Source organism: Canis lupus, chromosome 33 (assembly GCF_048164855.1).
Source record: "Canis lupus baileyi chromosome 33, mCanLup2.hap1, whole genome shotgun sequence".
Taxonomy (NCBI): Eukaryota; Metazoa; Chordata; class Mammalia; order Carnivora; family Canidae; genus Canis; species Canis lupus.
This window is the reverse complement of record NC_132870.1, coordinates 2,465,445-2,487,756: the sequence shown is the minus strand read 5'-3', so window position 1 is coordinate 2,487,756 and position 22,312 is coordinate 2,465,445. Positions and strand designations below refer to the sequence as shown.

The 22,312-nt window shown below is 36.7% G+C and overlaps 1 protein-coding gene and 1 long non-coding RNA gene across 8 annotated transcripts in view; one reads left to right on the top strand and one right to left on the bottom strand.

Moving 5' to 3' along the window:
• MRPL1 (mitochondrial ribosomal protein L1) overlaps positions 1-22,312 on the bottom strand; it is a 94,568-nt gene that overhangs the window by 11,596 nt on the left and 60,660 nt on the right. The window contains exon 8 of one of the 6 annotated variants that reach the window (XR_012023111.1): positions 18,818-18,976. The exons of 4 other annotated variants lie outside the window; for them this stretch is intronic. The gene's annotated coding sequence lies outside the window, so the exon portion shown is untranslated. The remainder of the gene's footprint in view (positions 1-18,817; positions 18,977-22,312) is intronic. One more of the 6 variants, XR_012023112.1, reaches the window with a different exon arrangement.
• LOC140623494 (uncharacterized) lies at positions 9,358-12,952 on the top strand. Of its 2 annotated transcripts, none has more exons than XR_012023108.1 (3): positions 9,358-9,469; positions 10,487-10,636; positions 12,165-12,952. It is a non-coding gene; the product is annotated as an uncharacterized lncRNA (long non-coding RNA). The 2 variants fall into 2 exon arrangements; XR_012023109.1 differs by lacking the exon at positions 12,165-12,952 and adding an exon at positions 10,750-11,191.

Genomic DNA, 22,312 nt, shown 5'->3' with positions numbered 1-22,312 from the left:
TTTTTACTATTTACTATTAAGTTACGCTCTACACTGTTATATAATATACTGAATATACTAAACTCAACTATACTTCTGTGGACTCATCCTGCCTACAGTAAGATAAAACAAGATGCTAAACATATGCAACATATGCTTGAAAAACACAAAACAAATACTTCCTCTGCAACTTTCATTATTAGGATAACTTCAATGATTTCATTAAGTTCTGAAATACCTAAAAATGTTTTCAAACATAGTTCATGTTTTTGTCCAAATTTTAGCATGTCTAATTTTTAGTACTGTGTCCTCTACTAAATTTTAAAATATTTATGGGCATAATACGTAATTTTACCTTTTCTTTTAGATATTACATAAAATTATGAAAAAAATCTATATATTTTATGGTTTATGCAGTAACTGTGATTATTTAATTGGCTATTTGTGCTAATTATGGCCCAGTAAAAGTATGCATGTATGAATTTTATCAAAACTTGCATAGGAAAGGAATTTGGGCTGACAATAACCTAGAGATAACTCAGGAAAGTTAACATTCGTAGGCTTCTCTATATCTCAGTTACTCTCACTTCTATAGTGCCCTCATGCAATAACATTTTATAGTCTTACAAAAGTAGGACAGACCATTTTGAGATGATATTATCTGTTAGATTCTCAATATCAGAGCATAAGACTTGGTACAGCAGAAAAGAAAACTGGGATTGGTGAACCCTGAACTATAGTAAGCACCATATTCATACATGTGCCTATGTGTGCATTTGAATATCTAATAGTTACAATCCTACTTACGTTTAGTTAAATGACTGCCCATTACAGAACATGATAGTTATTCCTCATTCTGTAGCAGACATGGTTTCAAGAAAAGACTACTGAATCTTCCTTTCTGCTTAACATCCCTTATTATGTCAGAAATAATTCCCTAAGCAGACTAGATGGAAGACTTACCAAAGATGTTTTTGGGTAGAGGCTCAGTGCATATGTCTCTCTTTGCTTTAACTCTCAGATTTTCCTCTTTCCATGCAATTCCTAACCTTTGCCCTCAATTAGTTTTTACAATTTATGAGAAAACTAAAAATCAATGGTTCCTGACCATTTTTTTCATCCTTTTGAGATGTAGATGTATGCAAGGCAAACTGTAGTCATGAGTACCTAACACAGTGATTCTTTTCTTTCAAGTTTTTATTTAAATTCCATTAGTTAGTACATGGTATAATACTAGTTTCAGGTGTAGAATTTAGTAATTCATCACTTACGTACAATACCCAGCACTCATCTCAACAAGTGCACTCCTTAATACCTATCACCCATTTAACTCCTCCCTCCCTCTCTAGCAACCTACAATTTATTCTCTACAGTTGAGAGTCTGTAGGGGTATCTGGATGGCACAGTTAGTTAAGCATCCAACTCTTTGTTTCAGCTTAGGTTGTGATTTCAGGGTCGTATGATGGAGCCCAGAGTTGGGCTCCAAGCTCAGCAGGAGTCTGCTTGAGATTTTCTCTCCCTCTCTCTTTGCCCCTCCCATTCATGTTCTCTCTTGCTCTCTCAAATAAATCTTTTCTTTTTTAAAAAGTCTTTTCTCTTCCCCCCCCCCACATTCATGTTTCTTAAATTTCGTATCAGTGAAATCATACAGTATTTGTTTTTCTCTGATTTATTTCACTTAGTATACTACAACTCTTTAGCTCCAGAACTCCCTTCCTCTGCGGCACCCACAATCTGTTTCTCCCCCAAACCACATCTTGGCACTTCCCTACCTTCCTGGAGGTGATCTCTTCTCTCCCTTTAGCTATGCAGTTTGTTCTATCAGCCCTCAGGTTGATTTCTTGAGTATTCAGAATGATCTGATAGTTATCTAGCTGTGTTCAAGGGACAAGGAAAGTCTAGGGTCCTCCTACTACACCACCATTTTAGTCCGTCCCCGCCCCCCCAAGGCAATGATTCTTAAATTTTGGGAGGTTATCAAATCTCACTCCAGAAAACTGCACACAGGGACACACAAAAATTAGTCTATGCTTTCAGGGTCTTCATGGATTCTCTGATTAAAAGAAAGGGGAAGGGAGAAGAAAGGCTTCTGAGGAAAGTGTGTCTGTTAACAGGGATCTATAATCACACTTTGAGAACTGCTAGAAAAAAAGATGAGTCTCCAAATATTTTGGAGGACTAAGGACTATAGTGTATTATTTGACTTAATTTTTTACCTTTTACAGGGGATAAAACTAAAGCAAACAAGTGAAGTATGCACACATAATTTTTTAACAATCACACGTTCCTTTTCCTAAGGTTGTCAGGTGCTGTCACTGTAAACGTTCTGACAGCCCGTAGATGATCATCTCTAACTGAAAACCGTGGAGAGGACTGCTCCTTTGGAAAGCACCTGTTAGAACATCTGACCTCCAAAATTTCTTCCAAACACAATATTCTAAGATTAAATACAGCATGGCCTAGCATACAGTTTCTGCAGACGGGCCAGTGGTCTTAATCACCATGACTCCTAACAGTCTCAACCAAGAAAAGGAAAATAATGTGTGTCTCCTATATACATTAAGGAAAATAATAATAAGAATAACTGATTGAGCATCTCGATTTTTTTTCAAAGATTTTATTTTTTTATTTATTCATGAGAGGCAGAGAGAGAGAGAGAGAGAGGCAGGCTCCATGCAGGAAGCCCGATGTGGGACTTGATCCTGGGACTCCAGGACCACGCCCTGGGCCAAAGGCAGGCACTAAACCGCTGAGCCATCCAGGGATCCCCCAAGCATCTCAATTTATTGAGTAAATCCTTTGCACCAAGCTCTGTTCTTAGCACTACATAAATATTCTCATTCATTTCTCCCAAGAATCCTTTGAGATAGGAACTACTGCAATTCCTCTTTTACCATTAGAAACTAAGACTTGGAAAACTTTGTAACTTATCAAAGGGCACATACCCCTGGTAAGGAGTGGCTCAACAGCTATAGTGAGCTCTAAAAGCATAGAAATCTTAATCTGAAGTCCACTTACACTACTTACTAGCTTGTGACGTGGGACACAGTTTTTAAGTGTTGGTAGCTCTTATGAAAAATAAATTATCAGTTGCCTGGAAAACACAAATGAGTTTGTTATAGAGTAGGAAAAGAAGAAACTAAGTGAAATACTTAATGGAAAAAATATGCATTTAAGTGGGAAAAAATACAAATTTTTCTGTCAAATGAATCCTTTACCACCTGCCAACTTTTGGTAGAGACAGCAACACCATATAATTCAGAAACCCTTTCTCATCTCCCACTCTGTCCATCATCAGGTTGGGAACTAGGAGCAAAAGATGAATAAGATACAAATCTTGCTCTCAAGGAACTTACAATCAGGTAACTAAAACACATCATCATATATGCCACTCCATTGTGAACAATGTAGTATAAGGGCACAGAGGAAGAAGTGATTGACTTTGAGAGAAAAGGCTACCCAAAGACAGTGACAAGTAAGTCTTAAAGATTAACTGAGTCTTAAAGGATGAAGGGGTTTGAGGGACAATGAGGATCTTCTAGGCAGAAGGAGCAGCATGATATAATATGATAATAAGGTAGAACAGATGAACACAAGGTAGTTCACTATATCTAGGCCTGTGTAGCAAACTCAAATGCCTACAGTGGCTAGAGCAGGTTAACTCGTAGGATTGAGGAGGACCAGATGTGAATGCATATGCATACAAAACCTGTGTGACACAGGCTGCACAGAGGTGGGTAGCACCACTCCACATGGGGAAGGCAGAAAGCTACTTAGCACTGAGGCCCATGAGAGGCCAGCGTTAACAGAATTCCTGACTTGTCAAGAACTAGAAATCTGAACTTCTTTGTGATATCCTCTAGTTTTTCATGCTGATTCAAAAAAAACAAAACAGGGTAGCCCAGGTGGCTCAGTGGTTTAGCACAGCCTTCGGCCCAGGGCGTGATCCTGGAGTCCTGGGATCGAGTCCCATGTCGGGCTCCCTGCATGGAGCCTGCTTCTCCCTCTGCCTGTGTCTCTGCCTCTCTCTCTCTCTCTCTCTCTCTCTCTTTCTCTCTCTGTCATGAATAAATAATAAATAAAATCTTTAAAAAAAAACAAAAAAAAACAAAACCACTATTTGGGCCCAAGCAGTATGAGGACCAAATTTAGCCTGTAAGCTGCCAATCTGTAACTCCAGACTTTAGCCTCCATCACCGAAAATAGGAAGAAATACTGAGTCCAAACCTGACACAGGGATTGGAGACCACGAAAAGATTGAAATGTAAGGCTAAATATTTTTTTTTTTGGAACTGCGAAGCTGTGAGAAACTATTTAATGTTTAATTTTTCTCAGCAGACAAATGGTATATCTGAGTGGATTTTAGAAAGAATTCTACAGGATGGGTGTAAAACAGGAGTTGTTATACTTTCTCTATAAATGGTCAGATAACAAATATTTTGGGTTCTGCAGGCTAAACAGTCTGTGTTGCAACTATTCAACTCCACTCTTTAGCAAGAAGGAAGCCATAGACAATACATGAACAAATGAGTCCAACTGTGTTCCAGTGAAATTTGCCTTACGAAAACAAGTGAAGAACTAGAAATGGCCCACAGACCAGTTTGCAGACCCCTGGTATGGAAGACAGACTGAAGGATGATGTTTAAAGACGTGAATGGGCAAAAAGAGCCATTAATTTTTGCTAGATCAAAAAAGATTTTGTTTTGTTAACAGAAAGCTTTGTCAGATGCTGAGACATTTCTAACTAACTATCTACTATGCAGATGAAGCAAAAAAATGTTTTGTCAGGCTAAGAATTGCATTGCCATTTAAAGTAACAGTAGGAAAAATGCTTAGCGACTGCTTTAACAACTGTCCAAAGCTTGGATATGTGTTTAAATTCTTTTATTTTTATTTTTTATTTTTTTTTTAGATTTTATTTATTTCTGCATGAGACACAGAGAGAGGCAGAGACATAGGCAGAGGGAGAAGCAGGCTTCCCGCAGGGAGCTCGACATGGGACTCAATCCCAGGATCCCAGGATCATGACCTGAGCCAAAGGCAGAGGCTCAAACATGGAGCCACTCAGGTGCCCTAGATATTTGTTTAGAAGATGTTGTATGGGGCTTTTCTGGAAGTTTCTTCAGGACTTTCAGATCAGGTGATAAATCTGAAACAAAAAAAGGCATACTACAAGTACCCTATATTCTTAACAGATTTTTTTAAAAATATTTATTTATTCATAGAGACACACAAAGGAGAGAGAGAGAGAGAGAGAGAGAGAGAGAGAGAGGCAGAGACACAGGCAGAGGGAGAAGCAGGCTCCATGCAGGGAACCCGATGCGAGACTCGATCCAGAGTCTCCAGAATCACACCCCGGGCTGCAGGCGGCGCTAAACCACTGCGCCACCGGGGCTGCCCAGTACCCTATATTCTAAAGAAAGATAACCAGCAATTAAAGGCGCCAAAAAAGTCCTATTATAATCAACATCCACCTAAGTAGAAGCAGGCCAAATAAGGAGGCAAAGCTCCAAGAAGTCTTGGAGAGAGGGGGCACCTAGCAAAGGGGAGACTAGCTGGCTAAACACATGCTATGAGGGACATGAAAACACTAAGGGTTGCCAGAGATGTAGCAATAATCAAAGTGGAGACAAGAAATATACATAGGTAAGCAGAGGCCTGTGCCTTCTATCCCTTATTCCCTTCATCAGGTCTGCAAAGGTGATTGGGACAAGGTATTTCAGAACTGAATCAAGTCATTGTAGCACTCTAAGTTCCAGAGTGGGAGGAGGTGTGAGTGAAAACTTAATGAAGCCCTCCTCACTTCAGATCACATGAGCCATAAAAGCCTGGTTCCAAACTGAGCAAGGGAAAGTTCTGCATATGAGATTAGAGTTCTGAACTGAATCAGATTGCACTTTTAATTACTGAGAGTCACTCGAATTATGAGATCTATCTAACATGTCAGAGAAGGAAACAAAGAAAGGAAATCGTACACATGGCACAGCTAGAATCAGAACGGAGAAAACTACTCTGTGTTTGTATCCCACTAAATTCAGACTTTTCAATGAAGGGTTACACATTTATACACAGACTGTATTTCTGTACCTATGAAAGATGTGAATTTATGTTCACAGGAATGATATATATAATAATGAGAGATATCACAGTCTAAATGCCCAAGAAAAGGATCAAGTTTGAATAAATTATGATATACCTACATGACATTATGATATAGCTATTAAAATGGTATCTTGCAAGAATTTTAATAATTCGAAAAGTATTCAAGAAACAGTATTTAAGAAAAAGAAAATATAAAGTTAATTTATAGTATGATAGCAATTACATAAACAAAAACTACAAGCATAGAGACAGCAGTAATAAAAATACTAAAATGTAACCAAGGGCAACCCTTGTATGAATTTTATATTCTTATGCTATTTAACATTTTTCAAATATTTTATTACATACTTGTTAATAAAAAAATTAGTTTCAGTTTAGTATTTAAAATTACAAAAGCAGTCCTTTATGATGCTACAAATTATAGGGCATACTTTCTGTCTTCACATTTTTTTGAAATGAGACTCATTCATAGTGATAGTGGAGGGAAAAGCAAAATCCCCACCTTCACCACCACCACAGCCCCAACAGGCTAATTATTTTGTTACAGCTGATATGCTTTTTAATTATATTTTCAGGATTAAAGACAGATTAAAATGCAATTATATTTTCAAGATTAAAAATTGACCTTTTATAGGTTTACAGTTCCATGAATTCTAACTCACACATACATTTGAGGAACCATCACCACAATACATAATAAATAACCAAAAGAACTTTCTCACGTGATCTCTCTCTGCCACTCCTAACCCTGGCAACTCCTGATATGTGACTAAAGTGTTGTCTTCTCAAAAATGTCATACAAATGGAGTAACAGGGCATAACTTTTCTTCCCTTTGTGATTGTTTAAAACTGTGGTAAAATTTACATAGCATAAAATATACCATTTTAACTGTTTTGAAGTATGTGGTTCAGTGGCATTAAGTATACTCTCATTGTTGTGCAACTCTCACCACCATCCATCTCAAAAACCTTTTCCGTCTTCCTCATCTAAAACTCTGTACCCATTTAACACTAATTCCTCATTCTCCTGTTCCTCCAGCCCCTGGAAACCACCATTCCACTGTCTCTATGAATATGACTGCTCTAGGTACCTCAAATAAGTGGAATCATAGAGTATCCTTTGTCAATTGGTTTACTTCATTCACCATAATGTCTTCAAGGTTCATACGTGTTATATATATGTGTAAGAATTTCCTTCCTTTTTAAGACTGAATAATATTCCATTGTATATATAGCTAGCATACCTCATTTTCTTGAACTTCACTTTATTGTATTTTACAGATACTGCATTTTTCACAAATTGAAGTTCTGTGACAACCTTATGTCGAACAAGTCTGCTGGCACCATTTTTCCAACAGCATTTGTTCAATTCATGTCTGTCATATTTTGGTAATTCTCACAATATTTCAAACCTTTTCATTATTATATTTGTTATGGAGTCAATTGCAACAATCCAACTTCATTGTTGACTTATTTTAAGAATTTAAAATAAGAATTTCCACAGCCACCTAACCTTTAGCAACCACTGCCCTGATCAATCAGCAGCCATCAACAGGAAGGCAAGACCCTCTATCACTCCATCAGCAATAAGATTACAAATCCCTGAAAGCTCAGATGATGGTTGGGATTTCTTAGCAATAAAGTAATTTTTTTTTTTAAGATTTTATTTATTCATTCATGAGAGACACAGAGAGAGAGGCAGAGACACAGGCAGAGGGAGAAGCAGGCCCCACGCAGGGAGCCTGACGCGGGACCCGATCCTGGGACTCCAGGATCATGCCCCTGGCCGAAGGCAGGCGCTAAACCGTTGAGCCACCCAGGGATCCCCAATAAAGTAATTTTTAATTAAGGCACATATATTGTTCTTTTAGACATAATGCTATCTCACACTTTAACGGACTACAGTATAATATAAACATAACTTTTATATGCAGTAGGAAACCAAAAAAATTCATTTGACTCACTTGATTGTAATATTTACTTATTGCAGTGGTCTAGAACTGAACCTGCAATATCTCCAAAGTACGCTTGAATATGCATTTTGTTTATCCATTCATCTGTCTTGGACACTTGGGTTGCTTCCACCTTTTGGCTATTTGAATAATGCTGCAATGAACATGGCTGTACACACATCTGTTTGAGTTCCTGCTTTCAATTCTTTTGGGTATATTAACTATGACTACAATCTATGGATCTACGGTAGCTGTATGTTTAATTTTTTGAGGAACTGTCATGTCATTTCCCACACCAACCGCACCATTTTACATCCCCACCACCAACGCACAGGGTCCCAATTTCTTTGTATCCTCACCAACACTTACTTTTGGGTATTTTTGATAACAGACAGCCCTGTAAGTATGAAGCAGTATCTCATTTTGGTTTTAATTTGCATTTTCCTGTTGGCTAATGATGCTCAGCCTCTTTTCATGTCTTTATTGGCCATTTGTATATCTTATTTGGAGAAATGTGTATTCAGACCCTTTGCTCATTTTTTAATATAGTTTTTAAAAGATTTTATTTATTCATGAGAGAGACAGAGAGAGAGGGGCAGAGACATAGGCAGAGGGAGAAGTAGGCTCCCTGTGAGGATCCTGAAGCAGGACTTGATCCCAGGACCCCGGGATCATGCCCTAAGCCAAAGGCAGATGCTCAACCACTGAGCCACCCAGGTGCCACTCCTTTGCTCATTTTTTGAATTATTTATAATTTTATTATTGAGTTAGAGTGGTCCCCCCTTATCAATGGAAGATAGGTTCCAAGACCCCCAGTGGATGCCTGAAACTGCAGATAGTACCAAACCTCTATACTATGTTTTTATACATATCTATGATAAAGTTTAACTTATAAATTAGGCACAGTAAGAAATGAATAATAAAACAGAAAAATTATAACAACACACTATAGTAATAAAACTTATGTGAATGTGGCCTCCCTCTCTGTCTTTCAAAATATCTTACTCTACTATGCTCACATTTCTTGTGATGATGTGAGATGGTAAAATGCCTACACGGTGGGGCACCTAGGTGGCTCAGTTAAGTGCCCAACTCTTGATTTCAGCTCAGGTTATGATCTTGGGGTGGTGGGATCAAGTCCTGTGCGGGGCTCCAAGCTCAGCAGGAAGTCTGCTTGAGATTCTGTCTCTCCCTCTCCCTTAGCTCTTCCCCACGCCCCCCCCCCCAAATAAATAAATAAATCTTTTAAAAAAATGCCTACATGGTGAGATGAAGTGAGGTAAGTGACACAGGCATTGTGATGTAGCGTCAGACTGTTACTGACCTCCTGACAATGCATCAGGAGGACTGTCTACTTCCAGATAGCAGTTGACTGTGGGGAACTGAAACTGTGAAAAGGGAAACCACAGATAAGCGGGGGTGGGGAAGACTACTGTGTAAGAGTTCTTCATATATTCTAGATACAAGTCTCTTACCATATATATGATTTGCAGATATTTTCTGCCATTCAGTTGGTTGCCTTTTTACTCTGCTGATAGTAATCTTAGATGCACAGTTTTAAATTTTGATGAAGTCCCATTTATCTCTTTCATTGCCTGTGCTTTTGGTGTCAGTATGTAACCTTCTGAGTACTTTCACTTGGGTTATAGAATGTAACCTTTTGAGATTCTCTAAAGTTGTTCTATAGGTAGTTCATGCCCTTTTTATCCCTGAGTAGTATTCCATTGCATGATATACCAGATGGGGTTTTTTAATCCATTCACATATAGAAGGACAACTGAGTTTCTTCTAGCTTTTGATGATTATCAATATAATTTCTATAAACATGTATTCAGATATTTGTATGAATATAAGTTTTGATTTCACTTTAAATGTTTCAATTTTAGGGGTGCCTGGATGGCTCAATCGGTTAAGCATCCAACTCTGATCTCAGCTCAGGTCTTGATTTTAGGGTCATGAGCTCAAGCCCCTCCCTAGGCTTCTTCTCTTTCGGGGAAAAGGTTAGATCTTTGTATTGGCCTATAGGACCCTAAGCCTTTCTTACTTTTCCCTAGATTTTGTCTTTGTTTTTCAGATTGGATAATTCCTATGATCTAGCTTCAAGTTCTTTCTTTCCTCTGTCCATCTCTAGTAATTCATAAATAATTTTTATGAGGTCCCTTTTCTAGTTTCCCCCCTCTCCTTGATCTTCCTAGTACCTTCTGATTCCCTAAGACTCTCCTTTCGGAACCCTGGCTAGATAGCTGGGGCTTTATTTACCCCATTTTGCCACTTACTCTCTGTAACTGTTCCTGCATTGGTTGCCAACAGACAAGACAGAGAGAGAAAAGAAGCAAAGACAGTGTGCACACCCATCTTCTTGTGATCATAGATCCTCCAGTCAGAGAGGAAGGCTCTCTGTTCTCAAATTTTAGATACTTGTACCAATTTTCTGCACCAATTGTCCCCACTAGGATCCATGTTCTCTACTTATCAAGCCTGAAGTAAAAGGCTTCTCGTGAAACTCTCCGCCTGCATCAATGTCCGCTTTCCAGTTTTAGACTTATGGTGAGAGTAGTTCATGTGACAAGACAAGGAGAAAAATGGCAAACTCATCACCAGTGGTGAGTGAGTGGTGGTACTTCAAATTCTGGTCTTCCCTAATTCGCCTGCTACTATTTACTTTTCGGGGTCTTCAAATAGCTACTCCATGCATTCTGTCCATGTTTTATAACAGCTGCATTCAGTGCAAGAGACAAGTTGTCATATGATTACACCGTATCACCTGGAACCAGAACTTCAGGCTTTTATGTTATGTATTTATATTTTAGAGTTGGGAAACTTTTTCTGCAAAGAACCAGATGGTAAATATATTAGGCTTTTAAGGCCACATACGATTTTTGCTGCATATTCTTTTTTTTTTTTTCTTCTTTTTAACAGCCCTTTAAAAGATCATTCTAAGTGGTGGTACAAAAACAGTGGTACAAAAATAGACTCACAGAGCCACTGTTTGCCAACTCCTGTATGAGAATACATTATTTGTCACCAAATATATAAGAATTCTTGCAAAGACAAGTTGTGGTATGAGTTATGCTTTACATCATTTTAACAAATTCCTAACTTTACCAAAATCTAAATGGGGGAAGGAGGGTACTCTCAGGCAACAGCAGCTTTCCTCATTGCTAATGATAAACCTATTTGGAAAACACTTAATTTTGTGTTTCTACTTAATATATTTAATAATTTGAAACAGGGGCTTATTGGTATTTTGTTTACTATTTATACAATATTAGTGAATGTTATTTGTTTGAAAGTAACAGTGATGAAACTTACAAGGAATTATCTTTCAGACCCATTCAATTTCCTTTCCCAGCATTTGGATAAAGATAGATTTCAGTAAAACCTATCAAACTTATCACTGGTTTTTGAAGTAAAGTTAACAAAAGAAAGCTATATGTGCAGTACATGCAGTATACTGACAACTACTTGCTAACAAATGGATTAACAAAGGAAAGCAAGTCAGTTTATTCCCCTTTTACATGTTATGACCTACTCATATTTTTCATGTTATTCTATTAATCAATGATCACTACATTATTAAGTTAATGCAATTAATTAAAGAGAAAAGTTAGTGGTTTCTCTCAAATGGTATGGTTTGTCCTATGGTATTATTTATATCTGATAGAACGGGAAAGTCCCACCTTCAATTTCCCAAAAGCTCTTGGAAATTTTCCTCTAATTTCATGACAATATAGGTAAGAAAATTGGAAATGGTAATAAATAACTCTTGACCTAATACTGATGAATATCCATCCAAAGGATGTAATGTAACATACTACAAGAATTATTCATCCCAGTTAAATATACATCTCTCACAATAAAGCATCAAGCAGGGATCCCTGGGTGGCGCAGCGGTTTGGCGCCTGCCTTTGGCCCAGGGCGCGATCCTGGAGACCCAGGATCGAATCCCACATCAGGCTCCCGGTGCATGGAGCCTGCTTCTCCCTCTGCCTGTGTCTCTGCCTCTCTCTCTCTCTCTCTGTGACTATCATAAATAAATAAAAATTAAAAAAAAAATAATAAAGCATCAAGCAGAAGGCTGGCACATACTGGGTTCTGGATAAATATTAGTTTCTTTCTCCTCTTTCTTAGATGCACACTCTTGAAGATCGAAGATCTATCACCAATCTACTTCCTTCTTTTTAAATGAGAACTAACAAGTACAGAATTTGACTTTTACATTCTAAAGTTTATTTTCTCCTCCTTGTAATTCCCTTACCTATGAGACAGCTCACTGTAGTATGCCAGAAATAATGCAACAAATGAAAAGTTAATTATCAAATGGAAGGAATGGAGGAAAAAGAGAAGTGGCAGTGAACTATGAGCCAATGGACTACCACCTTTTATCCAACTATTGCTTGGATCTAACTGATTTAAGCAATATTCTTTGCTTGCCACTTTCACAATTTATAGGCCTCACTGCTACAAAATAAGCCTTCAATTTCCATGAATGATATTATCCACATCTTGTTTAAGTGAACTTCAATACATTCACTTCTCCTGTTGTAACATGTTTGTTAAAACTGGAGGCTCTGGTTTCATCACAAGATTTTACTATGTTTATATTCTCTTAACCTGAACTTGTTTATTTTTGTTACAATATACTTCAGCTTTCATTAGCTGCCAGGTTAACAATAATCTTGCCACAAAACAATTCACTATTACATAAGTAAAGCAAAGTAACATGCCTATGAATGAACCATGTCTACAACTTTAATTAAGAGAAAAAGTATATTGAAGACACTGCCTTTTTAAGTGTGTCAAAGATCCAAGTATTTTTGAAACCTGAACAAGAAACACTAGTTTAATCAGGCCTTGGCTCAATCTGGTATAAATGTAAATCTGAGCTGTCCTTTCCTGTTTTTTTTTTAGAAAATGAGTATGGGCTTTATTTGTTGATACATTTATCATTTATAAGTCTTCAAAAATCTGGTTGTTTATATGATTGTAAAAGGGCTTCAGCTGTTTTTTTTTTAATAAATTAATTTTTTATTGGTGTTCAATTTACCAACATACAGAATAACACCCAGTGCTCATCCCGTCAAGTGTCTCCCTCAGTGCCCGTCACCCATTCACCCCACTCCCCGCCCTCCTCCCCATCCACCACCCCTAGTTTGTTTCCCAGAGTTAGGAGTCTTTATGTTCTGTCTCCCTTTCTGATATTTCCCACACATTTCTTCTCTGTTTTTTCTTTAATGCTATGAATAACTGCTCATGTCAAAGCCAGTCTATTATATAATGTATATTTTAAAGATATATATTCTTCAAAATTGCAATTATATTTAGTGAAGTTTTTACAAGTCTTCCTCATTCCAAATCATCCAAGATTTTATGTTCTAATTATCCAAAGGATATACAAACATAGTGCTTCAAAGGACTACATATTAAAAAATTAAAAGAATAGAAATAGTTTCTAAACTGAAACAGAACAAATGACATACATGTTTTTAAAGAATATAGTTGCTTTAGAATACACTCTTTTATTTACTTGGTTTTATAGTATACTAGTGGGATCTTGTCCTGTAACATAGGAAAATATAAAGGAAGAGGAGGACTCCATTCACTCACAAGAGGAATCAATGTTTAATAATAAATTTACTGATGCCACTAATTTGGAATTAGTAATAATTCACAGACTGTCAAATATATTTTTTAAAAGTTTATAATGTAACAAATGAATAATACAAGACCACAGGAAAACATTTAAACACCGTTAGAGAACTTTTATATTAAAAACATTTTTAGAAAAAAAAAAACATTTTTAGATAAACAATGATTTGTTAAGACAGAGCATTATAACTTTGGCAACAAATACCAGGCAACATTTTGTGATTAGATACCCTAAGCAATCAAAGTTAACTTGAATGCCACTGAAAAATTACTCTGTGGTATTCACTTCCCACTAATTCATACTAATTTTCCCATAAATTTAATTATATTTTCATCTTTCCAGTATGTAAGTGGACAGCCAAAGAGGGAGGGATGAGTAGAAAAGAAGTAAAAAAAGAAAAGCAAAAAGAAGGAGAGGGAGGAAGAAAATAGAAAGGAAAAACTTCAAAGAGCTATTAAAAGAAAAAAAGAGAGAGCAGAAGGCAGAAAGAAAGGAAAGGGGAATCCGAAAACAAACCTTACTATTACTACTACTGCTGCTGCTCCTGCTATTATTATTACTATCACTATCATCATTATTATTACTGAACCAAGCCTCATCTAATCCCCTCCTGCCAGAGTTCTGAAAGCCAAGTCAGGGGAAGGGAGGGACTGGGGATAGAGGAAGGATTCCTCAGCATTCAGTATACCTAGATTCACTTAATCTCCATTATCAGTTTTCTCAACTTCCAATCTCCCCTAGGTTAGAAACTGTCTGTTTTAATCTTTCTATCCATCTGCCAGCATGGGAAAGGGCAGCTACCCAGTGTCGTGAAGTATGTAAGAATCTTCAATAGTTTTAATTAAAGCTCCCTATTTCAGAGGGCTTTTGTCCCATCTCCAGATGTACCACCAACACTCAGTTCCGGAGGTATCTAGAGTAAGATCCTGAGGCTCTTTGCAAGATCCTGAAATTTAGACTGTACTCGTTTTTTGGCTTTCTCCACTGCTGGCTTAGATTTGGCATTTTCTAATCAGTTATCACTGTGGTGTTCAATCTGTAATCTTTACCTGGAAGCCTCACCATATACGTTATTTTGAAGCGTCACTGGTACACTTGAAAAAAGAATACCGGGGATCCCTGGGTGGCGCAGCGGTTTGGCGCCTGCCTTTGGCCCGGGGCACGATCCTGGAGTCCCGGGATCGAGTCCCGCGTCAGGCTCCCAGCATGGAGCCTGCTTCTCCCTCTGCCTGTGTCTCTGCCTCTCTCTCTCTATCTCTGTGACTATCATAAATAAATAAAAATTAAAAAAAAAAAAAAGAATACCAATCTTACACCACAGGCCACAATGAAAGATTCAAGAAATTTTTAAAAAGCAAAAACTACATAGAATGCCTTCAACAATAAGGCAGTCAAACTAGAATAAAACAAAAACAAAAACTTAAGCCAAAAAAGGTTCCAATTTTCTTTAAGTTTTTTTTCTTAAAGATTTTATTTATTTATTCACGAGAGACACAGTGAGAGAGGCAGAGACAAAGGCAGAGGGAGAAGCAGGCTCCTCGCAGGGAGCCTGATGCGGGACTCGATCTCTAGACAAAAGATCATGCCCTGAGCCAAAAGCAATCTCTCAATACTCAACCATTGAGCCATCCAGGCATCCCTAAGAAGTTTTTTTTTTTTTTTTTTAAATAATCTGCCAAAAAAGATTTAAAAAATACCATGACACAGTATTTTAAAAATAATGACAAGAAAACTAAATATAAAGACATACAATCAGAGGCAAATTCACAGATTTAAACTCTTTGGAATTTAAGATACAAGACAGATGAACATAGGGAAAGGGGAGAAAAAACAGGAAGGCAAACCATAAAGACACTCTTTACTATAGAGAATAAACTGAAAGTTACTGGAGGTAGCTGGTAGGAGGATGGGCTAGATAGGTGATGGGTATTAAGGAAGGCATTTGATGAGCACTGGGTGGTATATGTAAGCAATGAATCACTAAATTCTACTCCTGAAACTAATATTACCCTATATGTTAACTAACTAGACTTTAAATAAAAATAAAAAGGGAATACTTATAAATCTCATATAAAACTTAGAAAATTAGGGATCCCTGGGTGGCGCAGTGGTTTGGCGCCTGCCTTTGGCCCAGGGCGCGATCCTGGAGACCCGGGATCGAATCCCACGTCGGGCTCCCTGCATGGAGCCTGCTTCTCCCTCTGCCTGTGTCTCTACCTCTCTCTCTCTCTCTCACTATCATAAATAAATAAAAATTAAAAAAAAAAAAAAAACTTAGAAAATTAGAAAACCAATGAGCAAAAATCTCAGGATAATAGGATAAAGAAAAAGAACAAATCAATAAATTATAAATAGAAAAAAGGTACTAATAAATTATAAAAGCCATACCAAAAAATGAAACTACTTTGAAAAGCATATATAGAAGAATATTCTATACTTAGGCTCTGCATGAGAAAATATTTAGCATGAAATGTTATGATGTCTGCAACTTTATGTGTTTCAGAAAATAAAAAGATATCTACTACTTTCTCTAAGCAAACTACTTTTACTAGTTTTTCTAAGCAAATGTGGCAAAATTAGTGAATCTAGATGGTGATGAGAATATAGTATATAGGTGTTCATTGTACTATTCTTTCAACTTTCCCATTCATTTAAAATTTTTCAAAATAAAAAACTGAAGAAAAATACTGAGGATATTTACAAATAGGAGCTTAACTAGAGGTAAGAATAAGCAATAAATCCCAAGAAAATGTGTGGTATTTAATTTCTTTACTTTCTTACAGAAATATAATGAATATGGTTTAACTACCCTTCAAATTTTCTTTTCTATAGTGCTATGAACCCAGGTGCCCCTATTGTTTTAAGAAAAAATGAAAATAAAACATCAAGATTCCTGATTTTATTATTTTTCAGAAAATATTATAATGAAAAGTGATTTTAAAAATCCTCACTTTATGTACATGTATACTTGAAAAATAATTCTTTTGAAGTAAAAAAAGAGAAAAAAATGACTGGAAATACAGGTCTTAACTAACCATTCTTTCAAAGGCCAAACACTTTTTCATAGTGTGAAAAATTCTCACAAGTTGCTATGCTGACAGTAGAACATTTAATAATAAAGGAAACAAAACTACAAAAAAAAATTATCTGAAACTAAGTAGATTCACAGTATACTGCACCCTTTGAAAGGTGCAGTGTGCATTACAATGCAAATCTATATCTTTATCCTCAAACTTCTTCCAACTTTGTTAATCACAAAAGATTTTTAAATTAGAACTGATTTGAAAATCAAAGCTTAAACCCCACAAAAACTACAGTGAGTGCTACTATATATGTAAGATACTAATAAACCGGATTCAGACATAAAAGTTAGCTTGGTTGAGGAGTTGAGGGGGCTGGGTAAAAAAAAAAAAAAAGTTAGTGTAATTGCTAGTTGAAAACATATATACAGAAACATGGGTTTGATTTTTATGGGCTTTTGCAGGAGTGTATATAATAGGCCATGAGAGTCATATAATTTATTATGGTATTAAATACTATGATAGGTTAAATACACTAAATAAACACACTGCAAATTTTCCTTTAAACTGCATGTCGTCTGTTCTGGATAAATGCTTCCCACTACAAGTCTTTTTTTTTTTCCTACTACAAGTCTTAATGTGACATATTTTACGGCTGTAGTAATCTTTTCCTAGTGAATAGTTCTGTTTCTTGATAGTCATTCTCAGCAACTGCATTATCACACTTGTTCTTGAAATATGTGAGGCAGTCAACATTAACCAAAATGAAAGGAGACAAAGAACATTTTAGTATTTGATAAATATAAAAGTATTATGTGTCTCTGTAAAGTGGGAAATCCCATATCAATAGAAAATTAGAAATTTTTATTATTTCCTTATAATAAAGGAAAACAATAAGAAAGGAAAGTAATAAGAAAGCTAATCAACAATGCGCCTGTCCTATAATTACACTTAGAAGTGTCCTGGAAAAGGAAAAAAGAAAAAAAGAAAAAAAACAGGCTGGAGGCCAAGTATCTTAAAACACACAAGAAAACTATCAGTAAGAAAAAAACAAGGCATATTCTGAAACCCTCACAGCTAACATAAAATGGATTTGTGGTATATTATAAAATACTAATAGGTGCCCTTTGAAAATTACTTCAAATTCTGGCAGGTTTATTTCTGGATATAGTCTAACTTTCTTGTCTAATGTCAAAATATATACCTGGCTAAGCATTTCTATAAATAAAAGACAGGATTTTTAATTCTCTCCTTTTGAGAAATTTCACGAATTAAAATTTTCACTTTCAATATTACTTCATTAGCACTGTTTGAAAAGTTGGGTATAAATCAAATTTTTAATAAGACAGGACACTGATTCACTATATATACATTTAAAATGTCTTAATTTCTAACTGATCTTCAACTGGCAGTAGCTTTTGTTATTCATATATTTGTATATTCACTCATTTAACAACTACTTGCTGAGCACCTACATTTGCCAGGTACTATTCTAAGAACTGGGGATACAGCAATAAACAAAACGAACAAAAATTCCTTTATTTTCTTATTCTTTTAGGTTTCTTGGTTCCTCCTCAGCTGTGTCAAAACCTTAATTATTGGGCAGCCTGGGTGGCTCAGTGGTTCAGCGCCGCCTTCAGCCCAGGGCGTGATCCTGGAGACCCGGGATCGAGTCCCAAGTCGGGCTCCCTGTGTGGAGCCTGCTTCTCCCTCTGCCTGTGTCTCTGCTTCTCTCTTTCTCTCTCTCTCTGTGTGTCTCTCATAAGTAAATAAATAAAATCTTTAAAAAAAAAAAAAAACCTTAATTATCTCACAAATCTAGCCAGTCTTCTTTTATTTTATTTATTTTTTAAAGATTTGACAGAGAGAGAGAGGGAGAGAGAAGGCGTGAAAGCACAAGCAGGGAGAGTGGCAGGCAGAGGGAGAGGGAGAGGGAGAAGCAGACTCCACACTGCACAGGGAGCCTGATTCAATCAGGACCCTGGGATCACGACCCCAGCCGAAGGCAGATGCCTAACTGACTGAGCCACCCAGGTGCCCACCAGCCTTCTTTTAAATAAAGTTTTTCTGAGCACATGGTCACCAGCTAGCACAGATCTTCAGCTAAGCCATACCTGTAAGCTCTGACCGTGGTGTAGGGGCAGAAGTGATGAGGTCAATGGTTCACATGCTTGAAAGAAAGCTGCTTGCTCTCCATCTCCTTCTTGCCTCCTTCACACAGGCTACAAATCAGACATGGTATCCGCAAGAATTAAGCACCCAGAATAAAAGACCTTAGCAGATGGAAAGAAAAGGGGGTTGGGGGGAGAACTTTGACTCCTAGATGACTCTGGGGCAGAACAGCCCTAAGCTGCCCACCAGCAGCTCAAACTTGGGAGAGAAATAACTTTCGACCATGGTGAAGTCACTGTTATTTAGTCCCTTTAAAACAGCTAAACCAATATAGATATATAGGAGACCACTCATCATTTTGTGTATTATTTTAAAATATAAATAATGACCCTTAATTTACCTGGTATATATTTTCAAACTCCTCATAGAGAAGCCATCCTTGATCTACTCCATGCCATGATTACATCAATCACAGCTCCTTACATGCAACTTCTTCATTTTTTATATGAATCTCTATTATTACATTTATCATACTTTATTATAGTTTACTTCCATATTTATCTCACTATTAGTTATGTCTTAAGAAAAATATTCTTTTTTGTATCTAGCACAGAGCCAGTACTTAATATTTATTAAATAAAACATGTTAAATTGGTTGTTTTTGGTTTTTTCTTTTTTTGGTTAGGTTATAAGTAAACTATTAGTTTTTTGTATTCAGAGAATAAAGTTTAAGAAAAATCAATAAATGAAGATATTTTTTATACAGGATGCAGGGAAAATCTCTAATACATTATGGGCCAGAAAAATCAGCCCAAAAACACTGGGTAGAAAAGGCCTTATTGGGATCCCTGGGTGGCGCAGCGGTTTGGCGCCTGCCTTTGGCCCAGGGCACGATCCTGGAGTCCCGGGATCGAGTCCCATGTCGGGCTCCCTGCATGGAGCCTGCTTCTCCCTCTGCCTGTGTCTCTGCCTCTCTCTCTCTCTCTGTCTCTCTGTGACTATCATTAAAAAAAAAAAAAAAAAAAAATTTAAGAAAAGGCCTTATTTTCAGTAATTAGCAGATGTTAGGCAATCTCAGTATCTGTAAACATTTCAATTTTACAAGCACCCTGAGTCACTTAGTAGGCACTGGTAAACAGAGCAAGGCATGGCAGAGGTGAGTCAGACAGGGTCACAGTAAAGGGAGTCATAGGAACCCACATAGGAAAAAAAAAAAGTGTTGGAAAATCAGAGCAGGTTAGAAATATAGAAAAAAGGAGTAAAAAAAGAAAAAAGGAGTAAGAATGGGATGGGGGGAAGGATGAGGAAACTCAGAATCTTAAGAAGAACAGAAGAAGAAAACGATAATGCTTACCCTGGAATTTTTAAGCTGTTAAAAGTACACACACACACACACACACACGTAATATATCACTTAACAAACAAAATGATTACATCTGATGATACCTAATTCTGGTGAGTAAGTGAGGTAACACACATAACACACTACTGGATGAATTGTAAGTTAATATAAACATGTTAGAGAGCAATTTAGCAATACTTACAATAACATTTTCTTTTCTTTCTTTTTTCTTTTAAGATTTTATTTATTTATTCATGAGAGACACAGAGAGAGAGAGGCAGAGACACAAGCCGAGGGAGAAGTAGGCTCCATGAAAGGAGCCCGATATGGGACTCGATCCCAGGCTACCCAGGCGTCCCTACATAACATTTTCAATAGAATTCTATTTCTGGACACTTATCTTCTGGGTATACTTGGAAAAAACTGGCAATGTGTATTTATAAGAATGTCATTATGGGATCCCTGAGTGGCTCAGTGGTTTAGCACCTGCCTTTCGCCCAGGGTGTGATCCTGGAGTCCCGGGATTGAGTCCTGCATCAGGCTCCCTAAACCACTGAGCCACCCAGGTGTCCCTCATTTCTTTTTCATGGAAAGAACCATAATTTTAAAATAAGTTAGGGTCCAGTTAAATATGCTTTTTCTCCCCTGCGAATCTTTATTTTTATGTTTTAAAATCTTTCCCTTAAATTTGGTTATTTAGCAATTTACTTTTATCCCAACCAACATATCCTTCATGCCGAAAAAAAATGGTGACTACTTGATGGTAATATAATTGACAGAAAAATAAAATATTCCAATAACCTGTTGTGTTTGCATTATGTTCAACATATCACTTAAATGGCATTTTCATAAATGAAAATCAAATAAATAAATTATTTTCTCTCAGAAAAATAAGTTGCATTTTCACTGATATGAGCATTTGATCTACTAGCATGCAGTCATAACCAATTTCATGAATATGTAAATTATAGGCACAAATGGTAGAAAAGATTAACAAAAAAACTAACTTAACTATAAGTAACATTCCTGACAAATGTTAGATATTGGCTAGCTATAAGGGCATTTGTACAGGTTTGATATACAATGGCATTAGTAGTTGAGTTCTAACACCCAAGATACTAATCTTCAAGTCAGATAACTAAGAAAGATCATTCAGCTGGAAAGCCTGCTTAAGATCAATTTTATATTACATCAATACTAGAACAGATCTTGAAGCAATGTGGCAGTATAGACCCTTTGAGAATCGTAACAACAGATATCAAGTGATTTAACTGAAGTAAGATAGTCTCTCCTCTACAAGCAAATAATTAATTATAATTATACAAATAATTATACAAATTATTATATATATACATATATACATATATATATACACAAATACAAATAATTATACAAATAATTATACAAATAAAATAATTAAACAAATTTAATACATTTTACTCTCCCAAAAAACATCTTTGTAGATCAGAGGTCAGCAAATCTTTTCTCTAAAGAGTAAAGATTTCAGGCTTTATGGCTACATAAAATCTTTGCAGCAAATTCTTTGTTTTATTTTTTACAACCCTTTAAAGTTGTAAAGAGCATTTTGGCTCACAGGCTGTATAAAAGCTGACCACAACTGGATTTGGCCCATGGGTTATAGTTTGTTGACCTGTGCTCTGTATACCTTCCTTCTTATATACCAAAATAAGGCCCCTTAACACGCATGTGATCTACCAGTGCTCTTTCATCTGCATACTCTTTCTAAATCCAGGCCTCACATCACACAGATGGCAAAAACAAATGAACAAAAAGCCCAACATCTTCAATATTTTCAACTGTATAGTAAGAGTAACATCACTCAGGGTGCATGGGTGGTTCAGTGGGTTGGGCAACCAACTCCTGGTTTCAGCTCAGGTCATGATCTTGGGGTCCTGGGATTGAGACCCATGCAGGGCTCCACACGCAGTAGGGAGTCTGCCTGAGGATTTGCTATCTCCCTCTCCCTCTAACCCTCCCCCTTCTTGTGTTCTCTCTTTCTCTCAAATAAATAAATAAATCTTAAAAAAAATAACATCATTCATAGAAATCTCAAACTTTTGAGAAAGATATATTGCTTTGCTTTAAAATCTTTGTTATCTGGGGATCCCTGGGTGGCGCAGCAGTTTGGCGCCTG